We start from the raw sequence: 16975 nt of genomic DNA on the forward strand, positions 1-16975 counted from the left end.
TTCTTTTTTTGGTGAAAAGCACTTTTTAGCGTTGGCTTCAGGCCACCAATACACAAGACACAAGCACTCCCCACATCCTTAATCTTCTCAGCTCTCCTGCTCAAGAATCTGGCCTTCATGACAACAGGCTGCTTAGGGAGCTTTCCCTTCCCCAGAACCTGTAGTAGTCCAATCACACTACATCAATGATGGGAGTTACTCCAGTCTTGTTTTTGGCAGCATTTACCCATGTCTGCTCACTGACCAAGGTCCACAATTTATCAAGGTTGACAGCTGGGCAGAAGCTCTAGTTTCTCTTTAAGTGGTAATGCCTCATACCAACTTTCCCAAAGTAACCTGGGTAATATTTGTCAAAGTCAGTCTTGTGGTGATGCATGCCACCAGCATTACCCCAGCCTCTGGGATGCTTCCGGTGCTTGCCAATGAGGCTCTGGCTGTGGCTCACATGGCCTTGAAATTTCCAAGTCTTCCTCAGTCTGGATGGCATGTCGACGACTAAGACAAAATAGGAAGGCCTCCGTGAGGTCTCACAAGGTATCCAACCTTTTTTCTTTTATTAAGAAAACAAGAACGAGAACCAGCCTTTTGCCTGGTGTTTACATGAGTTGGATCAACATGGCCCACTGTGCTGTTAAAGTTCTGGATCTGGTGGCTTAAAAAACACACAGGGCGTTTGCATATGCATGTCCAAAATTCCAAAAAAGGAGGGAAAAATAAAAAGGGACTATGGTATGACCATTCCTCTCATGGGGGGGGGGTGCTTTCTTTTTTTCTCTGTCTCTTTGGGGTGAACGTACATGCACTCTGTGAGGGGTGAGGGGTAGGGGGGTATTAATATATTTTAAAATGATCACAGTTCAAAGTATCTTACACTGAAAAAAAAAAGCCTTAACGCTAACAAGAATGAATTCTAAAAGGATTAATGTAACCAAGCCAGTGTAATCAAACAGCACATCAGGCTTGATATTTCTGCACAAAAGTCAAGGCAACTTTATAGAGAATCAATAGAAGAACAGTTCTCCAAGTAAGAAAAAAGATTATCTCACTTTTCTCAGTATCATTGAATAATTATACTCAGTTCTTTGCAAAGACCAAAGAGAAAATTTACTGATAACAGTACCCAACTATGAGATGGAAGAAAAACACAGTGGTTTATCTATCTGATAACAGTCAACATAAGTACACACAGAAAAAGGTAATTATGAGGGAAAGCTTAAAACCCTATGATGAGGTTCAATGAATTCAAATCTTCTTCCAGACAAGAGACATTCACAAAGAGTACTTTCCAAATAGTGACAGGTTATGAGGGAATAAAGGCTTAGTCTTACTACACCTTCCAGGACTTTGTCACATTCTAGGTCTAAATATCTAACCTACCGATTTGCCCTGAACAGTAAGTACTGTTCTCTGAATAGATCAGTTGTATACAGAACCATCTCCTGATGTCTGAAGTTTACATGATCTCAAACTGGGAGGATCTTAGCAAGGAATCCCAACCTGTGAGATAATGAACAGATGTCCTGTCTCCTGAAATTACCCTAAAGAAAACATTTTTTTCTCCTATTGTTTATTATTCAGCAGAGTATTTTAAAAAGCAAAGCAGACTATTATATAATCTCATATAAGCACAGTATTATTTTTTAAAGTGTCTGGCTTAAAAATTAAAAAAGAAAGCAAGCCTAACTTAGTCCAACAGCCTAAAAGCAATAAAGAATTTAACTTTTAGGAGAGAAATATTATCATTATTATAGGGTAAAATATAAATACTAATCTAAAATATCCAAACTAATTATACTAGAAGCTAACAAGTCTAAAATTTGAGAGTTAAGAATTATAGGTGGGGCAAGCAGATGGTGTAATGGTTATGTTGCTAGACTCCCAAATAGGCAACCACTGTTGGAGTCCTGGACCTGGCTGCTTCAAACTCACGTTGGGTGCATGTGCATACATGCACAGGAGGAGAATGGAGGAAAAGGGATTGCAGTGTGGCCACCCCCTCTCCCTGGGGGGTTATTTCTCGCTTTCTATCTGTCTCTCTGGTGAGCACACACATATACCCTATAGCGAAACTCTTTCTGAAAAAAAAAAAAAAAAGAATTATGGGTAAAATCTTTCATTCTTCCTAAAATGGGACAATTTAGCAGAACCTCTAAAACCTCCTTATCAAAATCATATAAAAAAACACATAAAAAACATTCAGTTCCATACCAAGAAATAGTCCCAGCTCTTTCAACTGTTCAGAAACCAGAAAGCACATCAAATCTTGTTGTTTGAGATTTTTAAATATTAATTAATAGAGTTCAATCTCCAGCCCACCCACTCTCTTTCCCAGAGGTCAGTGGGCATGAATGTTTAAACCATCCAAGCACTTCCTCTTTTGAGGGCCAGCACCATTCTAAGGCCATCTAGGAGACCCACTCTAAGTCACCATATAACCATATAACCATAAATTTAGGTGTGATCAAAAATTCTATAGTTTTAGAAACTCTGACAGAAACCAAGAGCAAAGGCCAAATACAGTACCACAGAGCCCTTAAACATTAAAAAGTCTTTAAAAATGAAAAGCTCTTAAAAATTATTGAGGACCCCAGAATTTTACAGATCAGAAATTCAAACCAAGAAATGATCAAAATATTTACTGAATGAATTTCTATGAAAAGTAACTATTTTGAGAAACAATTTAATCAGGACATAAAAACACTTTCACTTTTGTAAAAATATACATTTTCAAAAAAAATTTAAACAAGATAGGAGAATCACATTATTTTACAGTTCTGTAAATCTTTTTAATGTCTGGTTTGACAGGAGACAGAGGGACTATCGTTATCTGCTTTTGCCTTCAATCTTTTATGATACCACATATCATGTAGCATCTGGAAGCCTCCATTAAGCATTCATGAAAGAATGAGAGTAAAAATGGCAAATTATGTATTATTATTGAAACAGAAGTTTTGACCTTGGTGACCCTCTAAAAGGATGCCCAAGATCCTCACACTTTAAGAACAGCTATTCGAGAAGGACAATTAAGAAAATGTGATTAGATTGCAGAAAGTGCCATGAAGAAAAAAGAGAGTGTAATGAGGAGGGGCAGGAAGCACTCTCATCCATGGGAACCAGAACAGGCCTCTCTGAAAGGATACCTGAGCAGAGAACTGAAGAGTCAAGAAGACACTTCACAACTAGGGAATGTATCTTTTAAACAAAAAGGATTAACATTCACTTTTCATAATGTACACAAGTTATATTTTAGAAGAATAAAAACACCTAGACCAGCTCCATGGCCTGGTGATTAAGGGAGCCAAATCCCCTATGGCTGACAATGCGGTTGGAATCCTGCCCTCAGCCTGCCCTCAGCGGCTCGGAAAACACCAAATGCATGTGCATCAGTGCCTCAAATACCGACAGGGTAGAGAATGGAGAGGGGATTGCAATATGATCACATCCCATTGGGTTGAGGGCTCTCTCCCTCTCCTTTTTTCATGGGAGTACATGTACCATTTGGCATTTAAAAAACAGTGTACTTCTCAGAGTAAAAGCCCTAAAAGCAAACACTCAAACGTGAAGGCCATCAATGAGTTTGAAGAGATCTATGAACCTCTTAAAATCATCAGCAATATTTTATGACTATGAACTTAAAATCATTTTCTTGGAAAATATGTCTTTGGCATTTGTCATATTCCCAAAACAGTTAAAAAGCTTAAAAATTTGGGCCAGCAGGTGGCACAGTAATTAAGGACGCTGTATCCCACATGGCCAAATATATCAGTCCCAGTGGCTTGTAAAATACAGTAAGTACCCGTGTGTGTGCCCAAGATCCCAAGAGGAGAATGGAGAAGAGACTATGACATCAGCATCCCCCCATGGAGAATTTCTTTCTCACTTTCCATCTCCCTTTGTCTCTCTCTCTAACAAATACGTATGTCCCATTTAAAAAAAAAAGTTTGAAAAATAGTAAAAAATTAATAGTAATGAAAATCTATTAAACCAATTATATGCATTCTCACATATATGAATGTTTATATAGTTGTATGAACAAGAATGATGTGACAGTTCTTTTTCTTAATGAATCTGTATTATTTACTTCATTATAATAAGCTAATGTTTGTTTTTTGTTCAAAAAAACATCAAATAAAGAAAGAAAAATCTTCTTCTAATTTTGTCAGAGAACGCAGTGCTCACCTGGGTAGCACTTCCAGTAGCAGCACACAGTAAGTAATGCCCTACCACTCACACCAGCTTGGCTGGACCAAATTTCCTTTTTGGACAATACTGATGAGTTGATAAAATTAGGTAAACATAATATAGCTTGATTTTTAGCATTTTCCATTAGGTATGCTAGTAAAATATTTGCTGAACAAAAGCAAAGTCAGGTACACTTGAAAGGATGAGAAAATTAGAAAAAGGGAAAACATACACACTATATGCCAAAGCAACTGCTGACTTCTTTTTACTTTAGTGTTGTCTTGGCAGATTTATTGAGAACTTTTTTCTTATTTTTCTTCTCCATTTTCTTTATTTTATGATTTTTTAATTTGCATTCAATCATTGCACGCCTCCATAGAGCACAATATGGTTTTCCAAAGTATGCATGCAATATATATCCAACCAAGGACATTACCATATATATCATTTTCAACAGAGAACTTTACTTGTGTCTGTTGAGTGTATCTTCCTTTTACCCCCCCACTCCCACTCTACCATCCACTCCTCTGTCTTATCGTCTCTAGTGTCTACACTTAGCCTTGCTGCTATCATATCTTCAGATCTTTCCGTTTCTGCCAGAGTGCAGACATTCAGTATGTACTGAGCAGAGATATACAGTATTTGTTTTCATACCCTGGCTTACTTTGCTTAGCAGTAGCTCTTCCATATTTACCCAGTTTGAATCGAATGACAGGGTCTCATTGTTCCTTATGGCTAAATAGTAGTCTATAATGTATATGTGCCACATCGATCCAGTCATCAGTTCTTGGACACTTAGGTTGATTTTGTGTCTTAGCAATTGTAAGTAATACCAGCATTAGCTGGCTTTAAATTCTAATACCTTTTTGATGTGATTCTGAACTCTATTCAAATGGCACTGAGCACACATACACAAATTACCAGAATGTGGTACATGTACACACCAACATAAAAGAGGTTAGCTTATGAACATAGAGACTGGCTTTCAAAAAGTAGAGAGACTTGTTTAAGAGAAGCCTAACCTATGCCAATTACAAATTAACAAAATATCACTTCTAACTTTGTGCAAACTTATTACAGTAAACCTTCACCAGAAAAAGTACTAATAGTAGCAGCTTTCCCACTGTCCCTGTAACAAGAAACTGTTGAAAAGCCCCACTAAAATAATCAGGGACATAAGTAGCTTTAAATACTTCTTTCTTTCATGAAAAAGAGAAAGACATACCCCAACAGTGTCTTGTTGAAAAGGATCTCCTCCCCTTCCATAGCCTGCGTGTCAGTGTGTTAAGGTCAACCCAGAAACCTACCCAGGGCTTTCCCATAAGGCTCCTATATTGTGCATGCACCACCATGGCTGGGACCTGTCAATCATTTTTACCCTCCTGTTACAAAGCTGATTTATAAGGAATGCAGATATTACAGCCTGTGCTGTGTACCTCGAGTAGGCAAACAATGAACTATCAGTTCATCTTTTTAATCAGCTCACAGATTTAAAAAACAAACAAAATTGAAGTTATTTAAACATTTAACCACTAAAATTTAATTTTAAAAATGAGGTAAATCTGTTGGTATTTAGTGACCACAGTACTATCTTAGATATGGTCCTATTAAATATTATTACATTGAATATAGTTAAGATGTTATTAACTAAGTTATATATAAGAACAGGGTATAGAACTGACCCTATAGTACCTGGTAGTTAAGCAAGCTACATGGCTGATCATGATTGGAATCCCAGATCCCAGTGGCTTGAAAAACATGCCAGGAACATGTGAGTACATGCCCCAAATCCCATAGGGTAGAGAGATGGAAGAGAAGTGATAGCAAAATGACCACACCTCTGCTACCCGGTGCTTTCTCCCTCTCATTCTTTCTCATTCTCTGGTAAAAATACATGTCCTTTGGCAAAATCAGAGGAAAAAAGTTTACAACAGTGCTTCTCAAGCTATCTGTGATGAAAAGCCTATTTTCTCCCGTCCATCACAAACCAATACTTTAGTAAAACAGACTAAAAAATACTTATTAAAAAGTGTAAGTTTTTTTAAGCAGGTAGATAACACAAGCCCAGGGATCATTCATTTGGATATCACTGCAGTGTCAAACTGCTATAAAAATTTCTAAGCATTCAAACTCAATCCCATGCTTATTTCATGCAGACCAGTTCACAAACTATAACCCACACTCTGAGAAGCCACTTATAGAACCCATAACGTTACTCAGGTATACAGTTTTCTCAACTCCAGAAATTGAACATTCAGACTTTAGAAGCAAACACTTAACAGTACAGATATGAAGTCTCTCAAAATAAATTATCTCAATAAACATGAACTACAAACTGTGGCTATCAAACCTGTATTTTCTCTATCACCCTTGGCTGCTTCTGTGGAAGACAGGTATACTCCTCCACTAGGGTCAGATCACTACTCTCCTACTTCTTTTTTTTTTGGGGGGGAGGGGGCAGGCAGGAGGTGATTGGTTTTTTTTTTTTTTTCCTTTTTTTTTTAATACATTCAATCACATTATTTAGCTTACAAAGTGAACATTTCAACATGTGAACATTTCTCCCCAGCCCAGTTGATCAAAGTACCTTCAACCGATAACACCACACCTCCCCATCCTGTCAATGCTCTGCCTCCGTATCCCTCCTCCAAATGTCCTTCCTTAGGCACCACTCCTCCACACACACAACATCTGGCATTCACACCCATCTCTTGTGTTTGTACAACCTTTAATCAATCAGTTTCAGTCATAGAGTGCTGACACTCCGTATATATTAAGTGCGGACATACAATGTCTCTCCTTCAACAGCCTGGCTTGCTTCACTCAGCAGTAAATCTTCCATATTCTTCCACTTTCTGTCAAAAGCCAGGGTTTTGTTGGTTTTTATGGCTGAATAGTATTCCATAGAGCATATGTGCTACAGTTTTTCAATCCATTCATCCATTTGGGGGCATTTGGGTTGGTTCCATTAATTGGCAATTGTGAATAGTGCTGCAATAAACATCGATGTGCAAGCACTTTTCCAATTAAGTGTTCTTCTGTCCTTTGGGTAGATACCGAGGAGTGGGATAGCTGGATCAAACGGCAGTTCTATTTGTAGATTTTTGAGGGACCTCCAAATTGTTCTCAACTGTGGCTGGACCACTTTACATCCCCACCAGCAGTGTAAAAGAGTTCCCCTTTTACTACTTCCCCACCAGCACTTACCATTTTTTGTTTCTTTAATCTTAGACATTCTGACTGCGGTTAGGTGGTATCTCATTATTCTGAACACTATAGGAGTTTTTTGTTTGTGTGTGTGTGTGTGTGTGTGTGTGTGGTGGGAGGAGGCTTGAGAGAGAGATTTTTGCTATAGGGCACGTGTGCTTTCCAGAGAGACAGACAGACAGAAAGCGAGAAACCATCACCCTAGGGGAGATTGCCATGCTGCAATCCCTTCTCCTCCAGTCTCCTCTTGGGATCTTGGGCACGCATGTACATGTGCCCAACATGAGTTTTAAGTTGCTGGGTCTGGAACTCAAACTGCAGTTGACTACGTGGAAATCCAGTGACATAACCATTACGCAATCTGCTGGTTCCATGAGCACTACAGTTTTAAGAAAGGTAAAACAAACTTATTGCAGCAGGAGGGCCCTACTTTGAATTGCAGGCACTTACTGTAAGAGTGAATTATTTACCCAGGAAGTAAGCTCAGGTGAAATCCTGATATTCAAACCTCTAATTATAATCCTGTTTGCTGCTTAGTACACAGTAGTAGTTCCATAAATCTTTATCCCGTTGTGAAAACATAATGTTCAAGTAAGAGAAAATCTTTAGTAAGCTTTTAATAAATAAATAAAGCAAATAAATTCTTACAATTACATACACAAATGTGACCCTTCCTTTTGTACAAACAGAAAAATAATATGGCACAGTAATGAAAGACTGGATGCAGAATTCAAAACAAAGTATGACTTCCAGCTCTTCAGCCTTGGGAAAAGCACCTTACCTATCCCAACTAACCTTCCTCCTATGAAGGTAAGTCACATAATACTTATCTCATAGCAGTACAGCAAGGATCAAAAAGCACCTAGGGGAACCAGCAGTTAGCGTAATGGCTATGTCGCTGGATTCCCACGTAGTCGAATGCGGTTCGCGTCCCGGACCTGGTGGCTTAAAACTCACGCCGGGGGCATGTGTGTGCGTGCCCAAGATCCTAAGAGAAGAATGGAGAAGAGATTGCAGCGTGACCATCCCCCCTAGGGGGTCATTCCTCGCTTTCTGTCTCTATGCCTCTCTCTGTCTGGCGAGCACACACGCCCTATAGCGAGGAAAAAAAAAAAAAAAAGCACCTAGCACACAGTGCATAGAAAGTCTTCAATAAATGTTATCTACTGCTACAACTACTATTATACAATAATTACTTCACCTGTTCTCATTTTCATTCATCCGTCTGCCTATCTAACAAATATTTGATGACTAAAAGATGCCAGGTAGTCTCCTGACACTTGCTTCCCCAGAATATTTACAGTCTATTCCACATAGATTTTTTTCAGCTTAAGATGTAAATTATAACTTAAAAAAAATCAACCGGCTAATACCAAACTTCCATTTTTGTTAAGTTTTGTCAATGAGCTAAACCTAAAGCTATGTCTCATAATAACCAACATCACAGAGTTTCAGGGCAAGATTTTAAAAATCTAAATTTAAAAATCAGCAGTATGATTAAGTTTATTTACTCAAATATTCTATACACACGTGCGTGTATGTGTATACAGGTGATTTTCCTTTAAAAATCAGTATCCTAGCTAAAATTAAAGATGGGGTCCATTCCGAAAGTTTTTCAACAGTCTGAAGCACAAAGACAAAGCCTACACTGCACAGCTGCTGGTCGGCTACAGAGGAGGTGAGGCAGGATGCACAATCCTAGCTGGCTTTCCTCCAGTTCTGTAGCTTCTGGGAGGTAAGGCCCACAGCCTGATTTCTCACATCAATCACTGTCAAAGAATGGCTATTACTGTAGAAGATTTTATTCTCAAAGAAAACTGTAATGCCACAAAATCTCCCCTTAGCATATTCTGTAAAGTCAATATCTAGACTTTCATTTAATTCTGGCTTCTTTCACTGACTGATCTGTGAACTTGGCAGTTTTCTTATTTGGTTAAGCCTAGATCATTTTTTCTAACACTGAACAAAGACGGTAGTTATTGCCAAAATGAAAATTCAAAAAGCAGAGAGCTGCATTAGTCTTAAATTTAACACATTTTATGGCTCAAGTGGGATAGGGGTTCCATTTCATAACTGGCTGGCTCGAATAATAAATGGGGTTTAAATCACTGCTGTTAAGTTTTGATGTGAAAGAAATTTAAGTAACTTCAATAGAGAAAAAAAGAGTATTTTACTCTTGACACATATGGGATTAGTTACAATGCTCCAATACACTTAATCAATATCACAACTATAATATTTCAGTTTGAAAGAGCACATTTTACTATTATTTTCTTGAACCTAATGTTCATTGATGGGTCATATTTTTAAAGTTAAATTGATAATTGCTGGGGAAATGGGAGAAAGGGAATGTCACCTCAAAAAACTCAAAAGGATAACATTCCTCTCAAAAATTAGTCGTGTAAAAGTATAAAAATGCAAGCAAATGGATAATACATACTTACAATTGAATGTTAACAATAAAGATGTTAAATTTTAAGTTTCTGTTTTACCAACTCAATATACGTAACAACCCTGCAAATTATCCCATAGTAGCTGAAGGGCCAGCCAATGGCATGATGGTTACGGTGGACTCCCACTTGGCTGACTTGTTTCAAATCCCAGACCTGGTGGCTTGAAAATCATGCTGGGCATGTGTGCGTGCAAGCCCAAAATCCCAGGAGGACAATGGAGAAGAGATTGCAGCATGGCCATCTCCCTTGGGAGGTGATTTCTCATCTTCCTTTTCATTGTCTCTCTCTTTCTCCAGTAAGTACATGCTCTCTATGGCAAAAATCTTATTTTAAAGAAAAAATTAAAAAGGGGAATAAAAGCTTAGCTGGAACAAAATCCATTTCCCCTCTCTCTCTCTCTCTCTCTCTCTCTCTCTTTCTCTCTCTCTCTCTCTCTCACACACACACACGCACACACACAACAGCAAAAATATTCAGAACTGTCCTACTAAATATAAGTTTACTATATTCAGGAGCACTGACCATCACTTAAACAGAAAGTTCTTCGGTAATTTTTTGGGAGCACTCTGATTGTAACTTGTTTTTGTCTCCTTAAGGAAAGAAACATTGAAAATGTGGGGCTGGCCCCGCGGCTGGCCAGTAAAGGGAACTGAACCTCTCATGGTCAACTGCACAATTCAAATCCCAGTGGTTTGAAAGACGTGCCAGGCACACTTGCACGTGTGCACTCATATCCCAATGGAAAAATGCAGGAGAAGCGACTGCAGGACTGACAACCACACACCACTGTGTCAGGAGGAGCTTTCTCCTTCTCCCTCTCAGTTTATCTTCCCCTGGCAAGTGCATTCATCCTCTGGCAAATTAACAAGCAAAAACAAAACAAAACAAAACACTGATTGCCTCTGGGAAGAATACAGCTGGAAGACAGGAATGATAGTGAGGTTCTTTTCACTGCCTACTCTTCACCTTTCATTTGTTGTACAATGTGCATGTATTACCTAGTGCTGTGCTTGTGTTTAACTAAACCGGTTCAATAAATTAAATGGGCTTCTGTTTTTTCATATAAAATGTGTACTCAGTACATCTATGAGGTGATTATTCATATTCAAGAGGTCTAGCAAAAGAAAACTGAAGATTATGCATTTCTGTATAAAATGTAAAATGGAGGTTTTCTTCTCTCCAAAGGGAAGATATGTTGGCTTAATTGTCTTCAAGGGTATCAGTGAACCAAACTTGAAAATAGTACCTACAAGCCCTCTCTTTTTTTTTTTTTAAAGAGGTTTTTGCTATAAGGCGCATGTGCTCACCAGACAGAGAGAGACAGAGAGACAAAAAGTGAGAAATCACACCCCAGGGGGGATGGCCACACCGCAATCCCTTCTCGGGATCTTGGGCACGCACGCACACACACCCGGCATGAGTTTTAAGCCACCAGGACCGGGACACGAACCGCGGTCGACTACATGGGAATCCAGCGACATAGCCATTACGCTAACTGCTGGTCCCTACAAGCCCTCTCTTGAAGGATGGAAACATGAAGTAGATGGAAAAATCAAGCAGTAGAGGATGGACATGGCACAGTGGTAGATGCTCTGGGAAGCTAACCCCATCTCAGACGGCTGTGGATTCGTATCCAGAGAACTCCTCAGTATGCCAGGGATACTCTGGGAAGATGCCTACAATCTGAATAGCTAAAGCTAGGAGTAGAGTCCAGCACTGAGACACTATCTGGGGGGTACTGTCTCTCTGCCTCTCTCTGGCTCTGTCATTTATGGAAGAAAGAAACAGATAAACTTCTTGTCTTTTTTAAAGGCAGACAACAAAGTTTTATTTGTGTATAACAGTAATTTTTTCCAAAATGTTTATGAATTTAGACCTATGGTTGTCCTCACTCGGTGGCATTGTCTGTGACTACCAAAGACAAAACGGAGTCTGTAAAGCCAGTTTCATGAAGTTCTGTAACAGGTGAAAAAGTAGAGCAAGAAATTAATAGTACAAATTATACAACTATAAAATCAAAAAAATCAGTGATCTGAAGAGAATCCAAAGAGGACCTCAAGGAACATTTAAAGATGCTATCAGGGGGACTGGCAAGTGGCGTGGTGGTTAAGGCACTGGACATTCCCACATGGCCGACCATGGCTCGAGTCCCGGACCTGGTGGCTTGCTTTCTCACTTTCCTCTCTCTCTCTTTCTGTGTCTCTCTGGTCAAATTAAAATAAATGAATGAATGAATAAATGAAATTGAATAAAATACTTAAAAAAAAAAAAAAAGATGCTATCAGGAATCTGGATAACTTGGGCAGGTGGTAGTATCACAGCCAGCCAGGACTACTGCTGAACAGAATCACTGCAATGAGCATACAGTGTACATACCTGAATTAATTTTGAAAAGAAAGGCCCAAAGATTTTTTTTTGTTTTAAGAGAGATTTTTGCTATTTGGTGCAAGTGCTCACCAGAGAGACACAGAGACAGAAAGCGAGGAATCACACCCCCCCCGGGAGGGGAGGGGGAGATGGCCACGTCACAATCACTTCTCCTTCATTTTCCTCTTAGGATTTTGGGTACAGACGTACACATGCCCAGTGTGAGTTTTATGTACTGGGTCCGGGACTCGAACAGCAGTCAACTATGTGGGAGTCCAATGAGGTAACCATTACACCATCTGCTGGTCCCAAGGCCTGCAGATTTCCAAAATGATGCCAAGAAACAGCACTCTCATACTCTGTAAATGGAAGAGTAAGCTATACCACGTGACTATTCAGGAGCACAATCTGGCAACATACCTAAACTGTGTAAAAAACAAGTATAAATTGCAATTCATTAACTTTAAATATTTATCAAAGCAAATGAGCTTTTTGTGCAGATAGCAGGCCCGCAAGCATGGTGAACATCCCTAAAACCCGCCGGACCCTCTGTAAGAAGTGTGGCAAGCACCAACCTCATAAAGTGACACAGTACAAAAAGGGCAAGGATTCTCTGTGTGCTCAGGGAAAGCGCCGTTATGACAGGAAGCAGAGTGGCTGGGGGGGGCAGAACAAAGCCATTTTCCGGAAAAAGGCAAAAACTACAAAGAAGATTGTGCTGAGGCTTGAATGTGTTGAGCCCAACTGCAGATCTAAGAGAATGCTGGCTATCAAGAGATGTAAGCATTTTGAACTGGGAGGAGATAAAAAGAGAAAGGGTCACGTGATCCAGTTCTAAGCCTCGTCTTTTCTATTATGAAGATGGCAAAATCCTGAGGTGAATGTTCACCTCATTTGATTACAGTTGGTCTGTTTGTAAGGGAATAAAGTAATCAATAAAATTCCCCTTTCGGGGAAATTTGATTTCATGGTTAAAAAAAAAAAAAAAGCAAAGGACAAGTACTAGAAAGATAAACTCCCAAATCCTAGCGGTGCCATCCAACCTCACATTATGAGTTTAAAAACCAACTCATTTTCTTTGTGGTTTTTGTTACAACAGATGTAGTTTCTACCTTGAAGTTATTATTTTAGCACATTTGTCTTATGCCATGGCTAAACAATCATTTGCCACTTATATCAAATGGAACTAGATAGAAACAGAATAAGAGAAATTACAGAGGGAATGAGAAAGAAAGTATCACAGTGATCTTCAGGATAAGAAGCATACCTGTGTCATTTAGGGACTAGTTTAGGTACCATTAGGGAGGAAAATGAAATCCTAAAATTTTATGCTAAGAAATGACTGATGTTCAGACTTAAATGGAAAATAAGTATGTATCTTTATCTGTGCATGTGCATACATATAATTTATTTTTGTTACTAATTTGGAATTACCACTATCTTTCTTCAATCCAACTGTTTTTCTTGTATGCTTGGGCTTGATACCAATATTAATAAAAATACAGCATACTACTCCAATACATACAAGTATCCATGTCAGCCCTTTTCAGTTTCAATGAAATAAATTCATTTTGTCAACCAACAGATAGGTATGGAGCCAGCCAGCAGCATGGTGGTAAATGGATCCCATATGGCCAATTACAAAGTTCAAATCCCAGACCCCAATGCCAGGCACATGTGCATGCATGCCCAAAATCCCAAGGAGAGAATGAATGAAAAGGGACTGCAGTGTGGCCATGACTCCTGTGATTGCTTTCTCACTTTCTCTCTCTTCCCAGTAAGCACACACATCCTACATCAAATTTAAAAAATAGTACTCATGAAAAGAAAGATAGGTATGTAAATTACACTGCACTTTGATATTTAATCTTTACTGAAAATAACCATTTTTTAGAATGATCATCTTTTAGTAGTTTACAAAAAAGAATAAAGCTATCTTTTCTTTCAAGTATATTATTTCACACCCTGCCAAATGAAATAATATCCAAGTGTCATAAATATTTTACCAAACAAAATTATGAACTAACATTGAAGAGAAAGCAACTGCAACTAAGTTTTAAGTGCTAAAACCAGACACTTTCATCTAAGTTACTATCTAAGGCAGACTTGATTAGAGAAAATTGAGAACATTTGATCTCAAAAATTAAGAACATGCAACCCTGCTGCTTGTTTAGAGACTTTTCTCCCTGGTATCTGGGCATGGACTGAGCTAGAATACGAGCCCATTCTGCTAAGGCTTAAAATACCTGCAGTTCCTCAGCCAAACTAAGGAAATGTTTCATATTACACCCAAGCATCCCAGACCAGTGGCTTAAGAAGCAAGCTGGGTGCATATGCATCCTTGCCTGAAACTCCGAAAACCCCAAAATGGGAGAGAAATGGAGGAGAAGGGATTGTGGCATGACTATTCCCCATAGGGTACAAGTACAAATTTGAACAAGCTCATAAAGTTAGCTTGTCCTAGGACCAGCAGTCAGTGTAATGGCTATGTCGCTGAACTTCCATGTAGTCAACTGCGGTTCAAGTCCTGGACCCAGTGGCTTAAACTCATACTGGGCACATGTGCGTGCGTGCTCAAGATCCCGAGAGGAAAATGGAGGAGAAGGAATTGCGGCATGGCCATCCCCCCTAGGGGGATGGGCCACCATGCTACTGGCTGGCTCCATACCTATCTGTTGGTTGACAAGCGATTTCTTGCTTTTGTCTCTCTCTGGTGAGCACACATGCCCTATAGCAAAAAAAACTCCAAAAAAAAAAAAAAGTTAACCTGTCCTATCATCAATTCGTGTGCTGTTTGCTCACCAACATCCTATTAACTTCCAGAAAGTATATTCAATACATTTCTTCATGATTCATTTTCAAGAAAATTTCTGCACAACAGGAATGTATTAATTCCTGCAAGATATCGGAGTGTCTCCTATGTGTCAGGCACTGCTCTAGGCACTCAGAAACCCTGCAGTGTACAACCCTGACATGGATCCTCCTCTAAAGAAGTTGAGATTCTAGTGTCAGGAGACTAACAAGCAAGTAAGTGTGAGAGTTCCAGGCAGTTACAAGGCCCTAAAGGATATATTCTGGGTTGACAGCTGAATGACAAAAAAGTATATGTATAACTCAGACTTACGCATTTAATAACAAATTGTACAAGACTGGAGAAATACAATAAATTAACAAGTTAACAATATGTTAAACAAGATAACTTCATACATACAAGGACAAGCAAATTTTTTTAAAGTAACAAATTTCAGAGGCAATGGGTTTTAAGAACTGAAACTAGGAAGGATACAAACACTCTACATGTTAGCATTCAAGAGCATTCTCGGTGAGGAGGGAAATATACATTAACAGTAAGTCATTAATTAACAGTATCTGATCATGTCAAGATGAGTGATGCAAGCTGTCATCATTATAAAAAGCTCAGAGAAAAGAGGAGGTCGATGTAGACTAAGGCAGAGCTTCCCAAACATTAATCTGCTATAAATCACTGATTGAGTAGGTCAGGAGAGGGGCTTGAGATTCTGGGGTACTGGATGCCTGCCTTTCTAGAAACTTCCCAGGTGAGGTCAATGCTGCACGGCTTACTGGTCCATGGACTTAGAGAAGCACAAGTCTAATGAACATCAGAAAGGTAACTATTTCAGGGTGTGTGAGTGTGTGGGGGGAGAAGGGAGGGAACAGAGCAGCCTTATAAACTAGTGTTCAATGGAGCCAGATCCCACATGACGGCTGTGATTCAAATCCTGACCCCAGTAGCTTGAAAACACACCAGGCACATGTGTATGCATGTTAACACACATGTGCCCAAAACCCCAACAGGAATGAGGAATGGAGAAGGGACTGTGGCTCAATAACATCCCATTAGGGGAACGCTTTCTCTCTCTCCACCACCCCCCTTATACACACACACCACACAGATACACACCCTCTGGCAAGCATAAAAAACAAACTATTCCAGGGAACAAAGTAAGTTTTACACAGAAAATTCGACAGGAAAAATTAACTTGATCTTGTCTAGGAAGGCGAGATCACTTGACCAGAATGAAGATCCACTCTTCATATTACATATGCGTGCTATACCCTGACTCCTGAAGGTACAATAAGAGACAGTCAGTCAGGCTATAGGAATGGAAAACTGAGAGCTTACTTAGAGCTATCACTTAAACTTCTGGATTGACAAAAATGGAAGACTAGCCAAGCTACAAGTAGAGATATGAAACGAGACTCCTCATACACAGCTAAGACAAAGGAGAAGTGATAAAACTACTCGGTGAAAAAGAATTTGACATGGACCAGAAGCATCCCTAAGGCCTAATAATCATGTTTGTAGCGCATATACCTCAAGACACAAAGACACAGGAAAATAAATATTATGATTTAGTTTATATTTCACTAAGATGTACTTATATGAAAGAAAACTAAATTATTTAAAAATATTCTATGTGATAAAGCTATAAAGAAGTGTTAGGGCCAGACCAGCGGTGTGGTGGTTAAGGCACCTTGGTTCCACATGGCCAACTATATGGTTCAAGTTCTAGACCTGATGGCTTGAAAAACATGCCAGGTGTGAGTGCATCTTTGCCCAAAATCCTGAGAGAAGAGACCAAGGAAAGGGCAATGCTGCATGGCCATGCCCTCTGAGGATTCTTACTCATTCCCTCCCCCACCTAATAGTGAGTATACAGGCTCTATGGCAAAATTTTAAAAAATAAACAAAGCTCACTTCACTACAGTGATTCACATAGGGTGGGGAGAAGGGACAGGGAAAG

The 16975-nt window shown here is 39.2% G+C and overlaps 1 protein-coding gene and 1 pseudogene across 1 annotated transcript in view; both read right to left on the reverse strand.

The window, feature by feature from the left end:
• LOC102482999 (60S ribosomal protein L27a pseudogene) overlaps window positions 1–487 on the reverse strand; it is a 1486-nt pseudogene extending 999 nt beyond the window's left edge.
• EIF3H (eukaryotic translation initiation factor 3 subunit H) overlaps window positions 1–16975 on the reverse strand; it is a 114449-nt gene that overhangs the window by 86082 nt on the left and 11392 nt on the right. The gene's annotated exons all lie outside the window — the stretch shown is intronic.

Source organism: Tupaia chinensis, unplaced genomic scaffold, assembly GCF_000334495.1.
Source record: "Tupaia chinensis unplaced genomic scaffold, TupChi_1.0 Scaffold000032_1, whole genome shotgun sequence".
Lineage (NCBI taxonomy): Eukaryota > Metazoa > Chordata > Mammalia > Scandentia > Tupaiidae > Tupaia > Tupaia belangeri.